This window comes from Camelus dromedarius, chromosome 12 (genome assembly GCF_036321535.1).
Source record: "Camelus dromedarius isolate mCamDro1 chromosome 12, mCamDro1.pat, whole genome shotgun sequence".
In the NCBI taxonomy this organism is placed as follows: Eukaryota; Metazoa; Chordata; class Mammalia; order Artiodactyla; family Camelidae; genus Camelus; species Camelus dromedarius.
In genome coordinates, this window is record NC_087447.1 from 66,229,055 (window position 1) to 66,235,759 (window position 6,705).

The 6,705-nt window shown below is 39.1% G+C and overlaps 1 pseudogene; it reads left to right on the forward strand.

Moving 5' to 3' along the window:
- Nucleotides 1-3,496: 3,496 nt before the first annotated feature.
- Nucleotides 3,497-4,874, forward strand: LOC105087198 (tubulin alpha-1A chain-like; annotated as a pseudogene).
- Nucleotides 4,875-6,705: the final 1,831 nt, after the last annotated feature.

A 6,705-nucleotide genomic window follows, 5' to 3' on the forward strand; every position in this document is an offset into this window, starting at 1 on the left:
TGAAAACTTCCACCTGGAAAAGAGGATAAGCATCTGGCATTCCTCGTCCACAAAACTATCACAGCTTACTGGGCAGAAGGGAAATACTTGTTTTTATAGTAGTACGACTTATACTGTGAGTTCACCCAGAAGCTTCTAGTCCTACTCTGTGGGGAATATATTCTTGTTCATTGTCTGCCATGACTTCCTGGCTCGCTTTTCTGGATTGTTAACTCCATGTATTTTTACCTCTGTAGGCAAAACCGAAGTTATCGTTGAAGAGTATTCACTTCTGGAACCTTAACAGCTTTGACTGTCTCCTTCCTGCTGGAGCAAAATTGAGGCTCTAAGAGTTGCATTAGAGGCTTTTATGATATGCAGGCTTTTATCGACCAAGGCTATGGTTTTGTTGGCAATGTAATTCCCGCTAAACCTGAGAAGGCATATTTACAAATAACCATAGCCAAGATGTTACTTACACTTACTTTTAAGCTTTACATTTCTTATATGTATATATTTTTTTCCTTTTGGCATCAGTGGTAAGGTAGCAGCTTTAACTTGACCTTTGCTATTGCGCTATCTCCCTGTTTGATCGACATTAGTGGAATTGTCTTGAAAACAAAAAAAAGTTTGGGAGCAATAGTTATCTCCTGCTAAGTATTCTTCTTCCCTGACATTGTTTTATGTGTGTTTCACTTTGGAATCCAGAAGCAGTGAAACCTTTCAATCCCCCAGGATTTCAAATGAGTTTTAGAAATATTTAATCCTGTCCTCACCACCTTTTAAGGATACTTTCCCATTGCATCCATTAGCCAAGCAACAAGGGTTAAAAAAACAAGCAAAGAGCATGTAACAAATGCCTCAGGTAAATTTCCCAGAAGCTGGTATTTCAAGTTTGTGAGAATATTCCATTGGTCAGAACATAGTCGTGTGGCCTCAGTGTAGTGGAGGCTGGTAAATGTAGTCTTCAGTCTCACTGACCACGTCCTGGTTAGACCTTCTTACCATTGTGGAAAAAAAAAGAAATAATACATATTGTGGAAGAAAGCCTTCTCTGCCATATTAAATACGTCACCAATGGCACCAATCAGTTTCTTCTGATTGTCGATTATGGCTTCATCCACTATATTCTGAATTGTAAAGTTTAATTACTCAATTCATTATAAACAAAATCGTGTATCTTCAGGCACGTGTAAGTGAGTAAGAGCAATAATTTCATTTCTAAGCCAATAGCTTACTCTTATAAGCATCAATTATTTCATCTTCTGAAAAAGAAAAACAAAGCAAAACAAGAGCCTTTTATCCCCACTCAGTGCAATAACACAATTCTTTCTATTTGGACAAGAATCCGACTGGAAATCAGCCTGAGGCATTTCATCTTCCATGTGATTGATCAACTCCCATTTTGTATTTTTCCTATCTCTGCCCTTAAACCCCGATGCATTTCATCATCCTGTGTACCACATGGGACTCCCTATCATCTCACTTTCTGACTGATATTGCTCAACAGGAGAGATTCCCTGCTGTTATCTTTTTATAGGAACACCTATTACTCTGCTAGAAAGGGCAGAATGTACAAATCTTATTTTTCTTACTTTCACTTCTGAACAGGTCACGAAATTTCTAATATGATGAACACTTGACATTTCCTCAATTTTAAACTGGCCATCATTTATAATATTTCTATCAGGAGTTTAGATCTGTCAGAGACTTTCACAGAGAAGTATTAGAAAAAAAAATAAAAGAGAACTGTTGGTTAGTGCTTCCAGAAAGCCATGTATTATAACAGGATATAATTAATCTAAGCAACTTTTCACCGTGATGGTCAAGTGGAAATCACTAACACCAAGCATAAACCGGAAAACTAAGGGATCTGTGCTGTAAGTCATTTCATCTAATGAACAATCTGTCTGGAACTGGGAACATTATTACGACACTCAGATCAGTGTTTGGAACATATTTATCCAAACTTTAACTCAAACGACTGAAATTCATTTTCAGCTCAACTGTTTCTAACGCTATTAGGTGTCACAAAAAATACAAGAGAGATATTTTTGGTTTCGCTGGTACCTGTGACTCCTTCCATCTTGATAAGTCTTAACACACTATGTGCTTTCCTACGGAGTAAAAAGAGAATTCTAGTGGGCTGATAATTGTTAGAAGAATTTCTTTTTATGCTTTAGATTATCTACTTATTTTCTGGTTAAAAGAGAGATATCTCTTTCATAGAACGAGGTTCACAATGTATTTTTTCCCAATATTCTTTGTTATTTCAAACCTTGATCTTTCAGGCTATGATCATCGTGTCTTGCCTTGGCATTGAGCTTTGTCTTCTGAAGAGCTGGAAATATTTACTTTGCACATAAGTTGGGGATGATAACCAAATCAGAAATAAATAGTTAGTACTTGACTCTGTCATTCTCTGACATAAGTAGTCTGTAGAACTGACAATGTAGATAATTTATTTTTATGTGTTATTTGCAATATACCCTACAGTACTGTTATAATAATCAATCCTGTTGTTTGAACATCTTATGCCAATTGTCATCATATTTACATATGTTCAAAATACACCTAAAATTTAAGTAGACAATGTCATTGTTGTTGTATTGGCTGAAGACATAGCTTTTTCTTTCTTTATGTATTTCTAATCACAGAATAATGACTCTAGTGTATAGAATCACAGTCAAACAGAAAGATAATTTCTTAATGCTTCAGTCTGTGTACTTTAATAAAGTAGGTTAGACAGGGATTTCTTCATGGGTCGTGTTCAGATTCATGACATAGGCTGCCCAAGAGATCGAGGAGAACTGTTCTGACAGGAGTTCTACAAAGTGAGGCTTTGAAATTAGTTGCTTTGAAGATACAACCTAGGGTGTGTGCTCAGGCACTGAGGTACAGAAAAGATAATATTATTGGTAGGAGTCTTCAGGGATGGGGTTCATATATTATTTATCTTTATATAACTGATTTAAATTTTAGCTCAGTGCCAAACACTGAGTGTGGCCTCAATGACAGTTTGATGACAATACAACTGAAGATCTGGGTGTGTGTATGTGTGCACATGTCATTTTTGAGCATGTTAACAAAGTTGCATATGTAACTCATTGTGAGACATATCACCCAGATGTGATTCTATTCAGCTATATTCCCATTATAAGATTGCGTACAATTTTCTCATCTTGACTGAGGGTAAGCTTCAGCCTTGATCTTGGTCAAACTGCCAATATTTGAATTGAAATCACATATTTTTAGCTCTGCATTTATTTTCACCCAGATAGCTAACTTTTCTGTATAGAAGATTCTCCAAGAGAATTACATTTCAAAAGAAGATCCGGCAGGTTCTCTTACATCAATCGCTTAAGGGTTGCACTGTAAGAAGCAACAACCTCTCCTCCATCTCCTCAGCAGCCGCAATACAGCAACTGTGCGTGAGTGCATCTCCATCCATGTTGGTCAGGTTGGTGTCCAGATCGGCAATGCCTGCTGGGAGCTCTACTGCCTGGAACACGGCATCCAACCTGATGGCCAGATGCCAAGTAACAAGACCATTAGGGGAGGAGACGACTCCTTCAACACCTTCTTCAGTGAGACAGGCGCTGGCAAGCATGTGCCCAGGGCAGTGTTCGTAGACCTGGAACCCACAGTCATTGAAGAATTTTGCACTGGCACCTACTGCCAGCTCTTCCACCATGAGCAGCTCATCACAGGCAAAGAAGATGCTGCCAATAACTATGCCTGTGGTCACTACACCATTGGCAAGGAGATCATTGACCTCGTCTTGGACCGAATTCAGAAACTGGCTGACCAGTGCACAGGTCTTCAGGGCTTCTTGGTTTTCAACAGCTTCAGTGGGGGAACTGGTTCTGGGTGCACCTCCCTGCTGATGGAACATCTCTCTGTCGATTATGGCAAGAAGTCTAAGCTGGAGTTCTCAGTTTACCCAGCACCCCAGGTTTCCACAGCTGTAGCTGAGCCCTGCAACTCCATCCTCACCACGCACACCACCCTGGAGCACTCTGATTGTGCATTCGTGGTAGACAACGAGGCCATCTATGACATCTGTCGTAGAAACCTTGATATTGAGCGCCCAACCTACACAAACCTGAATAGGCTGATAGGTCAAATTGTATTCTCCATCACTGCTTCGCTGAGGTTTGATGGAGCCCTGAATGTTGATCTGACAGAATTCCAAACCAACCTGGTACCCTATCCTTGCATCCACTTCCCTCTGGCCACACATGCCCCTGTCATCTCTTCTGAGAAAGCCTACCATGAACAGCTTTCTGTAGCAGAGATCACCAACACTTGCTTTGAGCCAGCCAGCCAGATGGTGAAATGTGACCCTCGCCGTGGTAAATAGGTGGCTTGCTGCCTGTTGTACCGCAGTGACATGGTCCCCAAAGATGTCCATGCTGCCATTACCACCATCGAGACAAAGAGCATCATCCAATTTGTGGACTGGTACCCCACTGGCTTCAAAGTTGGCATTAATTACCAGCCTCCCACCATGGTACCTGGTGGAGACCTGGCCAAAGTACAGCAAGCTGTGTGCATGCTGAGCAACACCACAGCCATTGCTGACACCTGGGCTCGCCTGGACCACAAGTCTGACCTGATGTGTGCCAAGTGTGCCTTTGTTCACTGGTACATGGGTGAGGGCACGGAGGAAGGAGAGTTTTCAGAGGGACATGGCTGCCCTTGAGGATTATGAGGTTGGTGTAGATTCTGTTGAAGGAGATGGAGAGGAAAAAGGAGAGGAATACTCAAGTTAAAATGTCACAAAGGTGCTGCTTTTACAGGGAAGCTTGTTCTGTTTTAAACATTGAAAAGTCATGGTTTGATCAGTTAATTTGCATGTAGCGGTGTGTACTCTCATGTACAAGTACTGACCTATGCTTTAAAACAGAACACTTTATTACAGGTCCAAGCTATCCATTTCTCTGATGGATTTGAATAAAGTATTCCCTGTCTTAAATGAAAAAATAAAAATAAAAATAAAAAGAAGATCCTCAGAAAATCTAAACGTCAGTGTGAAAATCTGTAACTATTGTTGCTACGACTACTGTCGTATGTTTGCTGTTACACTTTTCTTATCTTCATATATTATGCACATTTTTCTCTACTAATTCAGAAAATTTATATACGTTTCACCTCTGGCACATTGTGTTTGGCACACTCTATTTATCCTATTTGGAGATTAGTTTCCTCAATGCTACAATAAGGAATAAACTTTGCTATCATGCACTTTCTTATTTTCCCCCTTTCAGTCATTTTCCAAGGCTCTTTTTTTATCCCCATAGTCTTGAGTATCTTATGACAGGTCTAAAAGCATCTGGTTCATTCGTAATTCTTAAAATTAGCCATGTGGCCATGGGACCAAAGACCTCACTGGTGACATTGTTTTGCTTCCCACCCTGGCTGTACTGAATAAAAGTGATAAGAATACATGAAACAGGTCTTTTAGGTCAACACTAACCTCAATCTTCTATCATATCTGATCTCTCCACTAAAAATCTTAGGTCTGTGTTATACCCTCTGTTTCTTCCTCAACTAAAGGGAAGATTTATTTAACTTGTCTTAGGGGAAAGAATATACTTTCAGTTAAGTTCTATTTGGAAACAGAAATCATTTCATTCTTCTATTCTCCTTTAAGCCTTCCTCACTTATCCTATGAAGATTGTCCTCATTCATATTTAAAAAGCGATGCTGAATGCTCAAACAGCAAAACACTTTTCCTAAATATGATATATGGCATATTTTCACTGATCAAAATATCAGTCAACTCAGTGGTAAAGTAGAGCATAGTGGTGTGGATTAAACAAAAGGAAATACCATGTATGAAACACACAGAAGTGAGCACGGAGCCATATTAAGTACAATGGCAGCTGTTATTTACAAGTGGATTAAAGGAATTGTTCGTCAAAAACAAATGCTGTCAAGTAAAGTTTCACAGGATTATCTACAAATACACTTTCATTCGCATGCGTGTGTGTGTGTGTGTGTGTGTGTGTGTGTGTGTGTTGGTTGATGGTTGTGAATGACAGGAAGATATTTCAGTTAATAATATACTCATTTTCAGGTTTAAGGATAGGACATTGATAAGTCATTCATGGTGGCTAAGAAGAATTTTCCTGCCATGTTCAAAACTTGCATTCTTGCATGTGTCAAGACTTCCACTGAAGTAAAAGCTAATTTATGGTCTTGACATCTCCACTTCTCTTTAAATACTCCTGTGACGGGTTAGGCACATATTAAGTCCTAACTTCGTGCAGTTTAAATGATTTTACATTTGACACGTTGAAATGCGTGGCAACAGTACACCAAAAGGATCTTATAAACTGCTGCTCCAGAATCCTTAAATGTTCTGAGGAATTAGTTTTCACTGTGGAAGCGCAAACTTATTTTACCTGAGACTCTTTTCTGTTTTTGTTCCTTGTTCTTCTATCCATATGCCTTTGAGGCAAAATGTGTAACATCATTACTTTTTTTTTACCAAGAAAAGTTGGTTTAATCTTCTAATTTGTTAAGTTTGTCCAGGGAGTCTTATGTATACACGATCTCTGTTTTCCACAAGAATTTAGATTAAGTTGACTTTGGGTTGATTTTATGTCTCCCTTCTCTTTATCCTATGTTTCTTATTTATCACAAAGCTCTATGTCTCCTTCCTTTGAAATTTTCCTTGAGCCTCAGCTTTCATGACTTTTTAATTGGCAATCTTCTGGT